The 19720-nt window shown below is 40.6% G+C and overlaps 1 long non-coding RNA gene across 1 annotated transcript in view; it reads left to right on the top strand.

The window, feature by feature from the left end:
* The first annotated feature begins 755 nt into the window (after nucleotides 1-755).
* LOC116074651 overlaps nucleotides 756-19720 on the top strand; it is a 50415-nt gene continuing 31450 nt past the window's right edge. Inside the window, exons 1-3 of the long non-coding RNA XR_004112226.1 lie at nucleotides 756-978; nucleotides 1740-1792; nucleotides 6357-6467. This is a non-coding gene — a long non-coding RNA (uncharacterized LOC116074651). The remainder of the gene's footprint in view (nucleotides 979-1739; nucleotides 1793-6356; nucleotides 6468-19720) is intronic.

Below are 19720 nucleotides of genomic sequence, written 5' to 3'. Positions count from 1 at the left end.
TAATAATAGTGCTATGAAAAAAAAAATAAGTGGAAGTTTGTTGAACTGCTACACAGTGTGGAGACAAAAACTCAATGTGAATACTGTCGGATTCCAGAATTGATCTGGGAGCTCTTTTCGTTCTCGGCTGACAGCTACATGTGTGGTTCCTAGGCTCCCCTTTGCTACAGTGACTCTTCCATCTCAGAGCAGGAATCTGCCTCTAAAGACATGCCTCGGAAGAGCATGCTTCCCTCTCGCTGCTCCAGGGGGACAGGGTAGCCCTGGGTTTGGCTGACGTGGTATGGCGAGAGTCCTGGGAGCACATACTAATCTTAGAGGTATAGACGGCATCACACTTAACAGACTTTAAGAGTGCAATGAGCTCTGTAGTACACAGCAGGACCCATAAAATTGGCCCCCCAAATGCTGTTATCAAAAGCAGTGTAAGAGACCAGAGATATGTTAGAAAGGCAGCTCGTGTCAGAACATACCACACACTAGGCCCCAAGAGTTCCACGAGTAAGAGGTTTAATTGAGAGGGAGAGAGGGGACAGTAGTGGGGAGAGAGAGGAGGGAGAGAGAGAGAGAGAGCATGCATGGTCCCCGTGCATGTATGTATGTACATATATATGGGTTCTGATGTAGTGGCGGCAGGTAAAGGTGGGAGGTGAGCCCAACGGATTCTGGGAATATGTTGGCCGTTGCCCTGGCAACAGGTCTGTGAGGCCTGCCCATGTGACATCACAGGCTTTGGAGGCCCTGAGTCAGTATTGATTCAGGACCCCCAAGACCAAGTTCTCACAACAAAGGGAATTTATTTACCCTGGAGGGACAAAGGGCAGGGAACAAGTCGCCAAGACAGAAGATAGAGGATGGGAAAAAGGGGGAAGGAAATAAGGGAGAGGAAGGATGGGAATTTGTCCTTGGAGGACAGTGCACTGCTTTTGGATAGAAAGGAGACTGACATGGCCCATAGGAAAATGGCAGTTTATAAAGGTATGAAGAGGAATTTCCTCTAATTATCTGATTGGCTAATAAAGACAGCAAATAGCTAATCGCTGGGCAAAAATGAGGAGGTGGGTTTTCCAGGCCAGACAGGAAGAGGAGGCGGGGAGGAGGAGTTGGAGGAGATGGCTAACTGAGTAGGGCAGAGGGAAAGAAGTTGAAAGGAACATGGAGCAGAAGCACATGGCCTGGAGGAACTGCAAGTAGCAATGGAATTTATAGCTGGGGAAGAAAGTGGTGTAGAGTCATATCTGCCCAATATAGGTGTGTAGTTTATAAATATATAACTGACTTGCATTTTCCTTGCATGGCCTTATTGGGGTTGGAGATTTACCACAACAAAGATACAACAGGAAAGCACTGTGTTAAGATGATGTGTTGAATTTTAACTGGGCATATTAATTAGGTGAGGATTTTCTTTCTTTTTTTTCTTTTCTTTTTCTTTTTTTGGTTTTTCAAGACAGGTTTTCTCTGTGTAGCTCTGGCTGTCCTGGAACTCACTCTGCAGACCAGGCTGGCCTCGAACTCAGAAATCTGCCTGCCTCTGCCTCCCAAGTGCTGGGATTAAAGGCCACCACCGCCGCTGGGCTTAGGTAAGGATTTTGATTGCTGGACTTCAATACTTTGATAGGCAGAACTTGGTTGTTAGCCTCAGGAGTAGGAAGTGACCAAATAAGGGAATAGACCTTGGGAGCTAGCTTGAGGAGTGTAACCTAACAGGTTTTGTTGTTTGTTTGTTTGTTTGTTTTTAGCAAGGTAGAGATGCTGGGGAAGAAGGGGAAGGCTGCTGGAGCCACATGTTCAGGTGAGCTATTGTCTCTACAAACAGAATTAGAGAAAGTGGGTCCTATGGTTAAGCTCTGCCCAGGGGTGAAAGAGACCCTCCTCCTGGCTGCCTGCACAAGACAGTCTATCCTGGTTGCTTTTGGATCAAGTTGTATAATTTTCCACTCCTCCAGTACCTTGTCTGCCTGGATTTTGCCATGCTTCTGGGAATGATAATGGACTGAACCTCTGAAAATATAAGCCAGCCCCAATTAAATGTTGTCCTTATAAGAGTTGCCTTGGTCATGGTGTCTCTGCATAGCAATAAAGACAACTGGTAAAAAAACAGGTAGGTTTTAATTGTGTGGCTTAGGATGTAGAATTAGCTTTAGACCCTTAGTAAAATCTTCAGAGGCAAGAATAAGACATTTTGTTCAGAGTACTTACACATTACGAATACCTCACTTCCTTTTCCTCTTTCCAGGGAGTTTATTTAATGCTGAAATCAATTTCACATTTTGACTGGGTTGATTTCTTTCTGTCCTTGATATATTTAAAACTTTCCTTCTCTGCCAGGGCAGATAGCTTTATTGGTAAAGAGATCAGAATTAGAATCTTCTTAAAGGCCAAGCAGGTTAACCTGTGTCTGCAGCTGCAGTGTTGGGAGGTGGTAGGGGACAACAGACACCTGGTGCCCAGAGGACTGGCCAGGGAGTCAGACAACCAGTGAGTTCTGGGTTTAGTGAGAAACCCTATTTCAGGGATGAGTGGAGAGTTAGAGGAAGACACCCTCTATTAATCTCTTGCCTCTACCCATAAATACACACACACACACACACACACACACAGAGAGAGAGAGAGAGAGAGAGAGAGAGAGAGACAGAGAGAGACAGAGAGAGACAGAGACAGAGAGAGAGACAGAGAGAGAGAGACAGAAACAGAGACAGAGAGACAGAGAGACAGAGAGAGACAGAGACAGAGACAGGAACAGAGACAGAGAGACAGAGACAGAGACATAAAGAGAGAGAGAGATACTTCTGAATGGTTATAAGCCAGATACTTCCCATTGTCACATGATGGCACTCAAAATTATCTTAAATATTGAAGCAATTTCAAGTTTTAGGTTATTGCTGAGCATAGTGGCACACACCTAAAACCCTGGCCCTTGGAAAGTACAGGCAAGAAAGTGAGTTTAAAACCATCCTTATCTACATGAGACTCTCTCAGTCTAAAAATAAATGAATAAACAAACCAAACCAAACCAAACAAAACACACACAACAGCAATATAGTCTGCAGTTGTCCTGTACTCCTGTTAGAGACTATGCATTCAGGAAGTAGTTCTTGTTTTTGACTTATAAGACACACAGTTCCATCACTTAACTGTGGAAAGACAACCTACAGTGTGAAAAGGAAAGTATTTATAAAAATAAACTTTGTCCTATGACTGATTAAAATGATTTTGAATAAAAATGCTACAGTTACTATAGTCATCAGTGAATGCAAGGTTCTGATGTTCAGTTCAATATATAGTGAGATTTTTTTGGGGGGAGGGGTTGAGACCGGGTTTCTCTGTGCACCCTTGGCTGTCCTGGAACTCACTCTGTAGACCAGGCCGGCCTCGAACTCAGAATTCCGCCTGCCTCTGCCTCCCAAGTGCTGAGATTAAAGGCATGCGCCACCACTGCCCAGCTATAGTGAGATATTTAAGAGTAAAAGATATCATGTTGGGAATTTGTTCTTAAGAAGTTTATAAAAATATGCATATATATGCATATAAATATACATGATGTATAATGCAGGCAAGATGAAATCTTGATGTTTGGAAAATGAAAACTATACAGAAACATTTGTTTGATGCTTGACACGTTCCAGAATCCTGTAATTAATTAAAAAGAAAAGTTTATGTACTGACTTTTTCTTGTAGCTGTGAATGGTTAGGTTCCACACTATACAATTAAATGAATTTATTAACAATCTTGGTGACCCAAAGCCTGGAGATTAGAAATCAGTGTTCACTAATAATATTTGCAGCAAGTTCCTGCTTTTTAATGCATAGTTTCCTCATGTTTGAAAAAAAACTAGACATAAAGTATATGAAACAAATACATAAAGTATAGAAAACATCTGTGATCCTCTAATTCATTGTGTGATTATGCTCAGCTTTGAAATCACAATTTTAAAGAATTTTTGGTGAGCATTAATTGAAAGTACCTAGACAACTATTAATTTATCAAAATTCTTATTTATAAATATAAGAATAATAGTTCTTAATAATAAATTGAACTTCTCCTGCACATGTCCAAACTAATGAGGATAAAAACAGAAAAATAATTTTTATAACTATCTGCCAGGTACCCCAATGCGAGGAAGGCCAGTAAGAGAAAAACAAAGATGTTTCTTAGCACACACACACACACACACACACACACACCAATACCAGATGAGGCCAGTTCAAAGCTTTGATTGAAATCTGGCCTCACATAACATTAAGTAAGGAAAAGTAACATGATAAGGGGGTTTTCAGAGTCTAGGGACTTTGGCAATTACATTTTGTCCTTCCTAGTGGAATGATATAGGTTATCTTTTAGATCTTTCTCCTGATAGACAGCACAGGCAGGGTAGAGAGCTTTTCTTATATCTCCTTCTTCTCAGTTGTCTTCAACTCAAAGGAATACATATGCTTTGTGCTATTTTTAGGACTGTATATTTTGATACCTTGAAACAGCCCAGATAGAATACACGTGTATCATACACACATACAATTATATAGACACATAGACACACACACACACAGACAGACAGACGCATACACAGAGAAACACAGACAAACATCTACACACAGAGACACATCCACAAACACACACACACACACAGACACACAGCCAGCCAGCCACACACACACATACCACATGTAGACACATAGACAGACAGACACACACACACACACACCATACCACACATATGGAAACATAGGAAGACAGACACATGCACACAGATACACATCTTCATAAAATGGGATTTTAAGTCGTTATCATTTCAGGCATGTTGGGATATCCGGGCATGTGGTGGGAGAATGGTGGTGCAGGATTGCATTGGTTTCTGGTTTTTATGATCTCTGGCTATCTGGTTATCTCTGGTGTCATCTGACCTGGGTGTCTCTTACTAGAGCCAGTGTCCTTGGAGGCAGGCATTCTCTGGTTAGGGTAGGCCTCCTGTGTCCCTGGTTACTGTGGACCTCCTGGTGGGCAGTCAGATTGTGTCCCTGGTTACTTTGGGCCTCCTAAGAGGCAGATGGGCTGTGGCGGGTGGGTGGGTATCTGGCCAGCATAGGAAGTGGGCGGGAAGAAGGGTGGAGCTCAGGGGGTGGGGGTTGTGCGGGAGGTGTGTCTCTCATCAGCTGGGCCCCGTGGTTGTCTCAGCTGGCATGGGTATTTGGGTGAGATTCTCTCCTGTGTCTTTGTTTTCTGCAGACCTCCTGGGAGGCACATAGTCTGTATTTGTGGGTATGTACCTGTCTGCTGATATGGCCCAGGGAAGAAATCTGGCAGGAAGAAAGGAAGAGCTGGGGGCGGGGCGGGGTGGGGGCGGGGGGAGTGAGTGAGCAGTGTCGCGTGTCAGCTGGGCCACATGGTTTTCCCAGCTTGAGTAGGTATTTGGGTGACAGTCTCACCTGTTTCCTTGATTTCTGCGGACTTTCTGGTAGGGACACTGGCTGTAGGTGTGGGTGGGTATCTGGCTGCTGATCTGCTCTGGGTAGCATGTGAAAATACCTTTACGAACACTAAATAAATTATACAAAACGAATATATATTTAGATTATATAACAAATACATAAGACACTATATATATGTATATATATGCATATATATATATATATATATATATAGTCTTAAAGGATTTGAATTGGAGGCTAGGAGTGTGGCTGGCTAGAAGAGTACTGCTTAGCTTTCATGCTTTCATGAAGGTTAGGCTGCAACCCCAGGTCTTACCATGGGGAAGCTGGGAAACCCCACCTGCCCTCCTTCCCCAACCCCTCCCACTACAGAGAAAACTCCCCTACTCTCTTGGGGAAAAGTCCGGGCTAACATGTCATCCGTCTATGTCTCTGCTTTGCCAACAACCCATCCAAGAGTGCCTGCCAGGGGCTAGTTTTTGGCCATGTATGGACACACGATCCGCGCTCCTAGCTGACAGTCGTCACTCCTTGCCTAAGATCTATAAAACTGCCTTGCTTTAGCGTAGAGGCATGACTTCACTGATCTCCACTTGTGAGAGCGGTGGAAACCACCCCAGAGCTACCTCCTAATAAATTTGCCTTTACCTACTTTTAATCTGGTCTAATCTGGCCTATATATCTACACGTCACCGAGGGAGAGAAAATGTCTATCAGTGAGAATCCGGTGGGATCACCAGCACTAATGTTTAAGTGTAGCATCTTTGGAAACCAGAGCTCACTTTACATCCTAACCACCGATCAGTTCCATCAGTTCTTGAAATTTGGGTCGTTATAAGGTACGATTTGATTTAATTTGTGAGCAGTATATTCTACGAGGAACTATGTCAGTAAATGAAATAGTATTTATTTTTAATCTTTGTTAACAGGAGAATCCTGACATAGAAGAACAGTTCCGGGGGCCGGAGTGATCCAACCCTGTCATTTATCACACACGCGTGGAAATGAGTGACATGGTTCAGTGCAATAATCCAGAAAGAGTAAGAGAAATGCTTCCGAACCTCACTGATACATGGAATATGAGACAGCTGAGGTTGAGGGTGGGAAAGTTAGTTGCCCCAAGGGACTGGAAGAGTAGGCGTGCAAGAGGACTGACTTACAGTTCAGGTAGGAAAATTAATGTCTGATATGCTGCTGCACAGCAGGGTGAGTTCACATAACCAAAAGGGACTGTGTGTATGTGGTACACAGACATGTGGGTGTATGCATGTACACGTGCATCTGGAGGCTATAGTGGTGTTACCCAATTTCTTATCACCTTATTCTTTGGGCCAAGGTCTCTCCTAAACTTAGAACTCATTAATTTGACTAGGCTGACATTCCAGTGAGCTTTGTGGATCCTTCAATCTCTGCCACACTCTGGCTTTTCCATGATTACAGCGGTCTGAACTTAAATTCTCATTCTTGTGCAGTGAGCAGTTTACTGACTAGACTATCTCCCCAGCTGGTACTGTATATGTTTTTTAAAAGAAAGTATTTTTAGTGTTTTTACCATAAAATAATAAATATTTGAATAGATATTTTTACTTTGACTTAAACATTATCCAATTTAAATTTGTATTAAACATCATGTGGGGCTGTATAAATATGTAATTTGTATGTTGATTTAAAAAGATACTTAATTTCAAAAATAAAATGTGAATTTAAAAAAACTAACAAAAATTAGAATAGTCTCAAGTTGATCTTTCTCAGGTAGGATTGATAATTTGATAATTTCCTATTGGAAATTCATAATACAGAGTACTTTATAAGGACTTTCAGAAATTCTACCAGGAATAAGCCTATTTAACATTGTTTAATCCAATGTTCCCCAAATTTATATAAGTTCAACACATTCTGGTCCCTGAAATAAAACAAACATATGTCACATTCCATGAGTCATGATTTGGGAACACTCTTAAAATATATGATTTCCCCAATATTTAGGTCCTCTGTGTTTCTATTGAGGATAGAGTAAGACAATAGGGAAAATGAATTAACCTATTTAACAGACTATGAAAGGTCTAAAGGATAGTCTACAGAATAAAAGTATTTCCTAAGGTAAAATTAGGAGGATTAGGTTGTAGTTCAATGGTAGAGCTCTTGCTTGCTTGCCTGAGGACCTAGGTTTGATCCCCGGTATTACAAAATAATAATGATGAGATAATAATAATAATAATAATAATAATAATAATAATAATAATAATATAAACAGGGAAGAAAAGAGAGCTAGATCTCATTTTAAACAGAACAGAAAAATATATTTATTTTTGCTTTTGGACTTAGATTAAAATATAAGGGCAGACTTCACCATGGACTTGAAGCTGGTCCCAGATTTGCAGTGACCCTCCTCCATCAGCCCCCTGAATATTGGTAATACAGGTAGGTGTAGCCACTCTTGATATAGAACAATGGTTTAGGTTAATAAGGAATGGATCAGGAACAAAACCAGTAAATCCCGTGGAATATTAAGGCATGAGAAAAAAATATCAATAGTTTGGATTTAGTGAGATTTTCATCAGCTTTCAAGGGATCTGAAACTACAGCTGGCATGCTTCAGCATCCACTATTACCTGCTGAGTGCCATGCTGAGCTCAGACACCGGTGCTGCTTAGACCATTCCAAATAAAGCAATGCTTCGCCAAATCCCTAGCCTGCCTTTCCCTAGAGTCAAGGCCCCCACACTCTGAGACAATGTGGATTTTGTAGTTAAGTGGATTGTCTGTCCAGACATACGATGCAGTCACTCAATGGCAAGGATTAATAAACAAGGGGCAGAAAGGGAGAAGGGGTGGAACTGGAATATGGAAATTATTGTGTATAGGAAGCGCACAGCAAACAAGTAACACGAGAGAGCAGTTGGTGTGTTTCCGAGGCTACATGAGAAGACACCAGGCTCAGAAGATGTTCCAGTTTGTGAGCTTAAGCATGGAGACGGAAACCGGTGGCAGCTGACTGGTGCTGGAGGATTGGACTTTGCAGTTGCTGTTGTATCAGGAATCAGCCATAAGTACTGGAGTAGCCTGGGCTTATCTCAGTGCTTCTCAACCTGTGAGTCATAACCATTGGTGACCTTTCAAAGGGGTCACCTAACACGGGAGATTAAAGCACAGGTACTTATACTGCAATTCATAACAGCAGCAAAAGTACAGTTATGGAGTAGCAATGAAAATAATTTTGCGGTTGAGGGTCACCACAACACGAGGAACTGTATTAATGGGTTTCAGCATTAGGAAGGTTGAGAACCACTGGTTTATAGTCTATGACATTTGGAATACTTGTATACTGTAAGTTTAAATTTTTCAAAGCCTATTTTTAATGATGGTTCTTTTTTGTTGTTGTTGTTTTTTGTTTTTTTTGTTTTGTTTTGTTTTTTGTTTTTTGGTTTTTTTTTTTTTTTTTGAGACAGGGTGTATAGTCCTGGCTGTCCTGGAACTCACTCTGTAGACCAGGCTGGCCTCGAACTCAAATCCGCCTGCCTCTGCCTCCCAAGTGCTGGGATTAAAGGCATGTGCCACCACCGCCTGGCTTAATGATGGTTCTTAAACACTTCAATTTCCCTTTCAGCCCACCGCCCAGCAGAGGTAGTGATAAAGAAAGGTTATTATGATGTGGGGGAAGTAGACCTGTTTAGGGATGGATCTTGGGAGCAAATTCCATCTGTGTTGTCAGGAAATCAGCAGTTCAGTTCACAGGTCAGCAGTGGCAGCGCAATCCACTCGCAAGCACTTCACGGATATCCCAGTAGGTCAGTTCAATAGTGTCAGGATAGCAGCAGCAGTGGCAGGGCAGAACAGGAGCTGCCAGGCCTCAGCCGAATGGGCATGAGTCCCAGGAGGAACTAGGACTAGCAGAGACATCAGGAGAAGTTCTCTGCCGTGCCTCTCTCAGTGAAGATGTGAGACCAAGAAGCACTGCAGAGCTAGCTCTACCAGCAAGCCCCTCTCCCAGTCCGTTGAGTCCTATTTATACTTCTTCCAAACATTATGTGTCCTCTCTGGGTTTTGCCTCAGCACGAGTGAGTCTTGCCTCCACGTGAGAGTCTGTCTTAGCAAACCTCCACTCTGTATCAGTCTGTATCAGCTGACATCACTCTGCCTATCGGCCTGAGTCTGAGGAAGCAGCAAGAGTCCACAGAACTTTTCAAGAAGTTTTTTTTTTTTTTGGTGCATTTCCCTCTATGGAGTCATGACACATGGAACTCAACATGCATGTAAGGCAGTTCAATACATGTGTGTTGTTAGCAAAGACTCTTCTTCTTCATGCGTCCTTTCCCGTACTTGCTTTAACAAAACACCCCTTCACTTGTGTCTGCTTCAGCAAAACGTTCCATCACACACAGGCATTTACTCATCACAAATGTAGGTTTTTCTAGAAGGTTTATGCTACACAAAGGCTGGTTCATTGGGTGCATTCAATCCTTTTTTGATTTTGGATCCAGGAAACACAAGATGGTAGATGCCCTCTGAAAATGCATACATTCAGTTTTATGGTATCTTAGCACTGTTTATGAATAATAATAATAAACCCACCATGAATCATTGAACAATTGGGAGAGTTCAGTAAGTCAAACACTTTTATTTAAAAAAAAAAAAAAAAAAAAAAAAAAAACAAGGTTAATCTAGAAAATACTGAACTGAAATGGAGTTGATTCCTGAAACGACATAGTAAAACATATACATGCTGCTTCTACAATGAGTCCGTTTTATTTATCTCTGTGTGACGTTTAGGAGTACTACAATTCTTGGCAATTACATTACTAAAATCTTAGACTGCCTTAAAAGCATGCCCCAGTGTCTGAAGGAATCCTATCTACAACCAAGAGGGGGCAGCAGAGAGCCACAGTGCAGGAGCGATCTTGGCCATCAGATCAATAAATAAGTTTCACTGGTTGGTGCTAAGAAGGAAACACTTGGATTTAAATTTAATAAGCACTGGATGAATTACCAATTGTTTATCGACAGTGTTTGAGAGGAAAAACCAACCATCCAACCAACCAACCAAATCTAAACAGAGTGAAAATAATTATAAGCAGGTTCCAGGTTCTGGGACATTCTGAGTTCACTGTGCAGAATGAGCACTTAGGATTCACGGAGACTCCGGACTCCTCAGCATTACATCAAGTAGTCAGGGAATGATGTGGGACAAACATGAGCTTTAGCAAAATTTTCATATTTTTTTCTATTGATTCCTAAACCATTGCAAGGGAGGTAAGAGATGATACATTTTGAAAGAAAAATTTCCTCAAAAGAACTCAACTTTGCACTTGTTTATCTAGCTACATTTCTTCTCAATTTATAGTCTTGGTTTTATTATTTTGTCCTAACATTTTATTTTATTTTTAAAAAGTGTTATTTCTGTTTATTTTCCCTATCAAGTAATTTTAAGTATAAGATGGGTTTGCCTAAGAATGGTTTTATCAGATCTTATACACACTTTCATAGAAAGAGTTATTACTTTGATTTTTTTCTACATGTTGTTTATTTGGGGGACATATGTGCATATTCATAGAGAATGAAATTTATTTACCTCTATATCTTTCCTATACTATATCTACACTGGTGTACTTATTTCTTTGCTTGAAAGTTTTATTGATTCATATTTAGTCTAAATGTAAAGTTTGCTGAAAACTGAGGACTACAGAATTAAGAAACCAAACATGCATCTTTAGGGTATTGAATGAGGAATGCCTGACTGGTGGTGGTTTGAATTCTATTGGCTTTGTGATTCGCTAAAGCCATTCAACCTCTTTGGACTGGGACTGAGCCAGCCAGTGGCACCAGATGTCATATGATTGCAATGGACAGTTGGAAACACATGGGTCTTTTTTTTTTTTTTTTTTTTACTATAATAACAAAATACAGGGCAAGAATGTTAACTGTTCTCTAATACATGCTGCAGTGTGGTGAAACAAGAGGACGATCTAAGCCATGAGACTTTTGCAGTCCCATCGGAAGCATGGCAGATAATGGATAAGCTCCTTGACAATATTTTGGTTCTCTTGATTCAGGGACATATTGCAAAGGAACAGAAAAGAATTGCCTCTAAGAAAAATCTCATTCCTATTTTGGTGTGAGGAAAACACTGAGTACAGAAGATATTAGCGCTTGATGTTTTTCACATGTCCTAGAATGTCCTTGTGGAAGCTCATTATCCAACATTTAGGTTTCTTTTAAATAAATTTCAAAAATTTTAGAATAGTATTCTTTGACGTTACAAGATCTTTAAAGATGGTCTAAGGAAGTAATGTGTACTCTGCCTTTAATTTTAACTATTTTTAAGTGCTTTTATCAGAGTGATAGGGGTAAACACGTAGTAAGATGAAATACTACAACTTAAAGAATGGAGCTTAGCCTAAGTCCCAAGATGCACGGCTACATACAACCAACCAGTCCTGTGCCCACAAGTCATGAGTTTACTGAGATGACACTTGGACTGACCCTGTGACATTGCTTTCCTCAACAATCTATTTAGTACGAAGTAGTTGGTTATCCAGTGAGATGGTGAAAATGATGAATTCCTAGTTGGAAGAGACTAAGTTATACTGTTTTTTATTGTCAATATACAATATACACCAGGGGCTTAATAAGTAATAAAATTGACTGCCCTTAAAAGATTGCCTATTAAACATAGCCTTACAGGTAAAGTTTTTAGTGCAATCAGTTCACACAGTTAGTACAAGAAATACTTTTTTCTTCTACATCGCTGATGTGAAAGGTTTGTGCTAGGCAATTGGAATTTATACAGAAATGCATGCTCTTTGTGATTGTTTTTAGAATACTCATGACTACTTTAGATAGTTAGGCAATCAATATGAGCATAGATATCTGGATATGGTTGATTTCCACCGAATAATTAGGTATTGTATTTTTTACATGTGGAAAAGTTTATGTTGTCACGTGGTACATATCAAACATAGATTTTCATGCTTTTGCAGTAAAAAATAGAATTTCAAGTCTTCTGATCCTGGGAAGCAGAGGTAAAAGAATGGATGCTAATCTGAATTATCCTTTAAGGAAGATTCTTATTCCTTCCTTTCTCCTCCTTCTGCTCCTTGTTTAGTAATCCTTGCCACTGATTAAGTGTAGTATATGTGTGAACAGACAGTTCACTTAACTATAAAATCCACTCTGTCTCTGAGTGTAATGGCCTTCACTGTCTGGAAAGGCTCGAGATTCTGTGAGGTGTAGCTTTGTTTGCAGTGGTCTAAACAGCACCTGTGCCACAGTCCTCAGCATCTATACGTGGATGCTGAAAACATACCAGCTGTAGTTCCAGATCCCTTGAAGGTTGATGCCAACCTCTGAATGCATTCTGAGTCTAATTTTAGCTTTTTAAATTTTTTTTTTTTCAGAAATACCTGAATGCTCAGAGATAGTTGTTTCTGATAGCTCGAACAATGATTTAACACAATTTCACTGTACTTTCTGGCTTTAAACTTTACTTATTATTGTTGTTGGTGTTGTTGTTACTGTCATTGTTGTGCTATTGTTATTGTTATTTTTTTTTTGAGACACGGTTTCTCTGTGTAGCACTGGCTGTTCTGGAACTCACACTGTAGACAAGGCTGGTTTCAAACCCACAGAGATCTGACCCCCTCTGTCTCCTGCCTGCTGGGATTAAAGACAAGTGCCACCACTGCCTGGCTTTAAACTATTATTAAATTATTAATGTTCATAACTACTGTAATAATTAAATTATTATTAGTGTTCATGGCTACCATAACTGACTTTAGAAACATCTAGAAACACACCAAGGGCAGATCTTTGAGAGCATTTTAAGGTGGGACTAACGGAGAGGAGTAAGATCAGGTGGGTGGTTCCATCCAATGGCTGTGGTCCAGTTTTGAAGGAGATAGGAAGGTTGAGAGTAAGCTGGCAAAACAACTGCAGCCCATTTTCTGTTTCTTGATGCACTACAGTTTCCTTCTAAGATCCCCTTTCTAGTTCTCTCTCTCATCTCCTCTCTGTCTCTCTGTCTCTGTCTCTGTCTCTCTCTCTCCTCTTCCTCCTCTATCTCTCCCTCTTTCCCAAACCCCCTTTCCCTCTGTCTCCCTCCATGTCCCCTTCCCCTTCCCCCCTCACACACATGTACACACACACACTCCAAGTTCAGAGAAAACATAGGTATTTATCTGTGAAGGTTGGCAGTACTGAAACTGGATAAAATCTAGAATTACCTATGAGATAAACTTCCAGACCCAGTTACATCTTTAAGTTTAGTTAATCCCTGTGCGTGCCTGTGAGGAAAAATCTTGACTTGTTGAAGAAATATCCTGTCCACTTGAAGTGGGAAGACCTACCCTAAAGGGGGCTACCTATTCCCTGAGCTTTGAAATGGTTGAATCATCCTTGGTAGACAAAGTTCCTCCTTGAAATTGTTCAGCAAACCACTTCTCTGGTTTGGTGTAGGATTTACTTGCCCGGGATGTTTGGGATAAAATTCTCACTATTATTGTGGGGGCAAGACCCAAAGACCACTCAGCAGGGCTGAAGTCTGAATTAGCTGGCCAGCAACTGCCTAGAGAGAAACAATAATTGTTATAGAGCAGCTTGGACTGCTTTCTGTAGGGAACTTTTAAGGGCAGTTTCAGGGGAAATAGAGCAAGCAAGAAGTTTAACAGAAGCAAAAAGCAGCATTTAGCTGGGTTGTCTTGACTTCATGTTTCTAGAACAGGATAGGAGACTTTCTCATGGGAATCTTCACACTGTGGCTACCAAAAGGGGGGTTAGTTTCAAGTTAAAGCAAAGATGGCTCTAGCTGAGACAAGATGGAACAACCTTTGCCCTGTCACTCCACAACTTTATGTCAAAGTGATCCTGGACACATTTTGGTACATTCACATTTTGGGAGATATAGTCTTTAAACACAGATCCCAGGAGACCATAGTAGTTCCTTTGTGGTTACTGGAGGTAGAGAGGTAGGCAATTATCTGTGAGTTCCAGGTTAGCCACAGCTACCTAGTGAAACCCTATCTCAAGCAACCACAATTAGACCTCAAGAAAGTCTTACTGATCATTTCCAAGGAACATGGTTTCCAAGGTACAAAGATATTTTAGCTGGGCATAAGCAAATACCTGTAGTCACAGGTACTCAGAAAGCTGAAACAAAAGGATTGATTGAACCCAGGAGTTTGAGGCCAATCTAGGCAAAGGAAGGAGATGTTATCTCAAAATGAAAAACTAAAAAAAGACAATTTTTTTTTCAAGACAGGGTTTCTCTGTGTAGTCCTGGCTGTCCTGGAACTCACTCTGTAGACCAGGCTGGCCTTGAACTCAGAAATCCACCCTCTTCTGCTTCCCAAGTGCTGGGATTAAAGGTGTGCACCACCACTGCCCAGCAAGAAAAAGTATTTTTTAAAAATGCTTAGAAAAAACCACCTTCAGTAAAATGTATCAGAACAAATAAAATCACATTTGTGCTTAACGTATTGAATGGAGGAGAGAGAGAGAAACAAAGAGGAAGACAGAGAGTTAAGGCTTTGACTTACTTTTTTTCCCCATGGATATTAAGATACAAAATACTGCCTTAGGAAGTAGTTTTCTTTGGACACTGCATCAAATTCATTCTATGCTTCAGAGATTGAAGTCTTTGCAAGAGTTAATGGTACAGCTAGGGCATATATCCCCTTATTTTGCCATATGATTGTACCCATAACTTAAAGGTAATGCTGCTTCAAACTCACAGCTCATAGTAGGATATTACTTAACTTACATTCTTCCTAATTGGGAAATAACTTAAAATACTTAAGTGGAAGATAATCAACTCACCAAAAATCCAATCCAAAATCCAACCCAGTACCAAATAGTTTTCCATTCCTATAACTCCATGGTAAAATTCTAGGTTTGAGTAGTTTGGCTCAGATATAGATGAATATTCTGATAACCATACATTAATATACAGTCTTTTAGCTTTCAATTTCTGATTTCTTCAAGTTTAATAAACATTGATATGTTGTCATTTGCAAAGAATACAGATTTTTTTTAAAGATTTTTTTATATGTATATGAGTACACACTGTAGCTGTACAGATAGTTGTGAACCTTCATCTGGTTGTTGGGAATTGACTTTTAGGACCTCTGCTCTCTCTAGTCAACCCTACTCCGGTTGGCCCTGCTCTCTCTGGTCAGCTGGCTCATTCCAGTAGACCTCGCTCACTCAGGCCAAATAAAGATTTATTTATCATTATAAATAAGTACACTGTAGCAGTCTTGAGATGCACCAGAAGAGGGAGTTAGATATCATAGTGGTTGTGAGCCACCATGTAGTTGTTGGAATTTGAACTCAGGACCTTCAGAAGAGCAATTGGTGCTCTTACCCACTGAGCCATCTCACCAGCCCAAGAATACAGATTTAAAAGCCTAGCTTAATTTTTAAAATATCTGATTCATAGGGAAAAAAGAGTTTATTTTTATTAGGAACATTTTCTTATTTAGATTCTTAGAAGGTCAAGGTCATCTAACAGAGAGCTGAGAGTAAGTACTTGAGAATAAAGCAAGATTTTTTTTTTCACACTTTCAAATACAATGGCAAACTGAAGAACAAAGCATCTTTAAATAGAAACTCTTGGGAAGCTGGTTTAAGATAAAATAAGAGTAGCAGGTGTTACATTTGAATGACTGCCTGTGTAGTTCGTTTAAATAAGTGAAATATTCCATTTGCGGCACTGTGTATAAAGTGGAATTTTATTAAATTGCTTATTCATAAATTTCTATGACTTTTGGCTTGAAGCAAAAATCAATGTTAGGTAAAAGACGACAATAACACGTGAGTTTCCTGTATGTTCTAACATCTGTTGGTAGGGTATAAATATCACTTTGTTTCTGGGGCACCAACCTGTGTCTGGCTTGCTGGGAGGCCGTAGTGAACCTTCATCTCCTCACATTTCCCTCATCATCCATGTGATTCCAATTATGTTCACTTTCTCTCTTTAGAGCAGGCTCTCCAGGGAGGGGCTTTGTGTTTACTATAATATAGATCACTCTAATTGGAGTCAGGACCCAGGTTCAGTTTTTTTGTGTACACACCTTTTATGACTCTGCAAACCCAGTCACTGGTTGGAGTTCTTCAGTTCATTTTCCAAGGCTTGGTGCAGCTTGTTAAGACAGTCTTCTTGGACTGTCTGTTCTTCTTCTCTTTATCAGGGCTTGCTAAGTGAATAAGCTGCTAAGTCCCACATTCCCATTCTGATGATTTTGCTGAGCATTCAGGCCTGGCTTGCTTCCTATGTCCATTGTATCCAGTTTTTTTTTTTTTGTCATCCTAAAACCTTCCACTAGCCAAGGCACCAGAGGCTTGGGATCCAGCTTGTAGCCAAATCATTTCTTCTTCAGATCAAGTTTGTAACTAGTGGGAGCTGGATGGGCTAGCCAAAACTGAGAAAATGCCCAAAAATTAGAATCAAGACATTGCATATATAAGGCAATGCAAGTCCCCATTGAGTGTGGGATTAGCCAAGGGGGAAGAAAAACCAGAAACAGTGGAGAACTGGAGGAGGAGGTCCTTGTTTGGTCTGTCCTTCACAGTCTTCCCAGGACGGCTAAAAGAGGGGCCATTAACAAGCTGGGATTGGCCATTATCTTACTGAAGCTATGGATAAGCTCTTCCCACCATGGTGTGGAATTGGTGTATATGCCCTGCTCATGAATGGACTATCTGAATATAGACAGTTTTTTTTTATTTTGTTTTGTTTTTTGAGACAGGGTTTTTTGAGACAGCCCTGGCTGTCCTGGTACTCACTCTGTAGACCAAGCTGGCCTCGAACTCAGAAATCCACCTGCCTCTGCCTCCCAAGTGCTGGAAATAAAGGCGTGCACCACCACCGCCCAGCTTATATAGTCAGTTCTGACTTAGACTATCAGAATACTTTTTTAAATTAGATTTTTCTTTATTTACATTGCAAATTTTATCCCCTCTGAAAACCTCCCTATCCCATCTCCCCTTTCTCTACTCACTAACCTACCCGCTCCCACTTCCCTATCCTGGCAATCATTCCCCTACACTGGGGCATAAAGCCTTCACGAGACCAAGGGTCTTTCCTCTCATTGATGTCTCACAAGGCCATTCTCTGCTACATATGTGGCCCAGCCATGGGTCCTTCCATGTGTACTCTTTGGTTGGTGGTTTAGATCCTGGGAAATCTGGGGGTACTGGTTGGTTCATATTGTTGTTCCTCCTATGGGGCTGCAAACCCCTTTAGCTCCTTTGGTTCTTTCTCTAGCTCCTCCATTGGGGACTTTGTGCTCAGTCCAATGGATGGCTGTGAGCATCCACTTCTGTATTAGTCAGACACTGGTGGTGCCTCTCAGGAGACAACAAGTTAATGGACACTGTCAATAGGACAAAACAGCAACCAATAAAATGGGAAAAGATCTTTACCAACCCTATATCTGATAGAGGGCTAATATCCAATATATACAAAGAACTCAAGAAGTTAGACTCCAGAGAACCAAATAACCCTATTAAAAAATGGGGTACAGAGCTAAACAAAAATTCTCAACTGAGGAATACCAAATGGCTGAGAAGAACCTAAAGAAATGTTCAACATCCTTAGTCATCAGAGAAATGCAAATCAAAACAACCCTGAGATTCTACCTCATACCAGTCAGAATGGCTAAGATCAAAAACTCAGGTGACAGCAGATGCTGGCAAGGATGTGGAGAAAGAGGAACATTCATCCATTGCTGGTAGGATTGCAAGCTGGTACAACCACTCTGGAAATCAGTTTGGTGGTTCCTCAGAAAACTGGACATAGTACTACCTGAGGACCCAGCTATACCACTACTGGGCATATACCCAGAAAATGCTCCAACATGTAATAAGGACACATGTTCCACTATGTTCATAGCAGCCTTATTTATAATAGGCAGAAGCTGGAAAGAACCCAGATGTACCTCAACAGAGAAATGGATACAGAAAATGTGGTACATTTACACAATGGAGTACTACTCAGCAATTAAAAACAATGAAGTCATGAAGTTCTTAGGCAAATGGATGGAACTAGAAAATATCATCCTGAGTGAGGTAACCCAATCACAAAAAAACCCCACACATTGTATGCACTCACTGATAAGTGGACATTAGCCCAGAAGATTAGAATACCCAAGATACAATTCATAGACCACATGAAGCTCAAGAATAAAGAAGAATAATGTGGATACTTTGGTCCTTCTTAGAAGGGGGATCAAAATACAAATGGTAGGAAATGGTAGAGACAAAGTTTGGAGCAGAAACTGAAGGAAAAGCCATCCAGTACTGTCCCACCTAGGGATTCATCCCATATACAGTTACCAAACCCAGACACTATTGTGGATGACTATCAGAATACTTAAAGACCAAAACGTCTTGAGAAATATTTAACTTATTCAAGCATTTTGTGTTTTGTATTTTTTAAGTGGGGCTTTTATCACAACATAATGTATACTCTATTCTCTGAAGATCACACAAATAAGTATTTCACAGTGCAAAATCCTAGCCACCATCAACATCAAAGTATAGAAACCATCCCTTATTTCAAACTTCACTGCTGTTTGCTGTTGGGTATTCAATCTGATGAGTAACTGTGAGTCTAACCCTATAAAGAGGTTTTGAAAAGATGCTTTTATTTTCAAAGTCACATGTTAGAAAATGTTTAAAGAGTTACCAAATACTCACTAAACATATGTGAGCTAAATACTAGGGATTTTTAAATTTTATGAAAAATTTTTTAATTATTTTATTATTTATTTTATATCTTGATCACAGCCCCTTCCCTTCTTTCCTCCAACCCCATCCTTACAAATCCCTCTTCCTAACACCCTCTCCCCTTCTCTTCAAAGAAGGGGAAGCCCCCTCCTTGGGTACAACCCCACTCTGGGACAGCCAATCACAGCAGGACTAAATGCATCCTTACCCACTGAGGCCTAACTGGACTTCCTGGTCCAATGGCAGCCAACAGACTCAGAGACTCCACTCCAATTATTAGGGGTCCCACATGAAGACCAAGCTGTATGTCTGCTACAAATGTGTAGGGGGCTGAAGTCCAGGTTCAACATGCTCTTTGGTTGGTAGTTCAGCCTCTATGATGCCCCATGAAGCCAGGTTAATTGATTCTGTAGGTCTTCTTGTGGTGTCTGAAAGAGTTAAATTTGAGACTTGTGCTGGCTAATGAGAAAATTGCAGGTTTGAAGAAAATCACAGTGGGCCAATGTCGAATATGTCCAAATAAGCCTGGGCAAAAATAAGCAAGCTGTTAAGACATTCTGGGAACTAACAGG

Source organism: Mastomys coucha, unplaced genomic scaffold, assembly GCF_008632895.1.
Source record: "Mastomys coucha isolate ucsf_1 unplaced genomic scaffold, UCSF_Mcou_1 pScaffold3, whole genome shotgun sequence".
NCBI lineage: Eukaryota > Metazoa > Chordata > Mammalia > Rodentia > Muridae > Mastomys > Mastomys coucha.
This window is presented reverse-complemented; position numbering and strand designations above follow the sequence as displayed.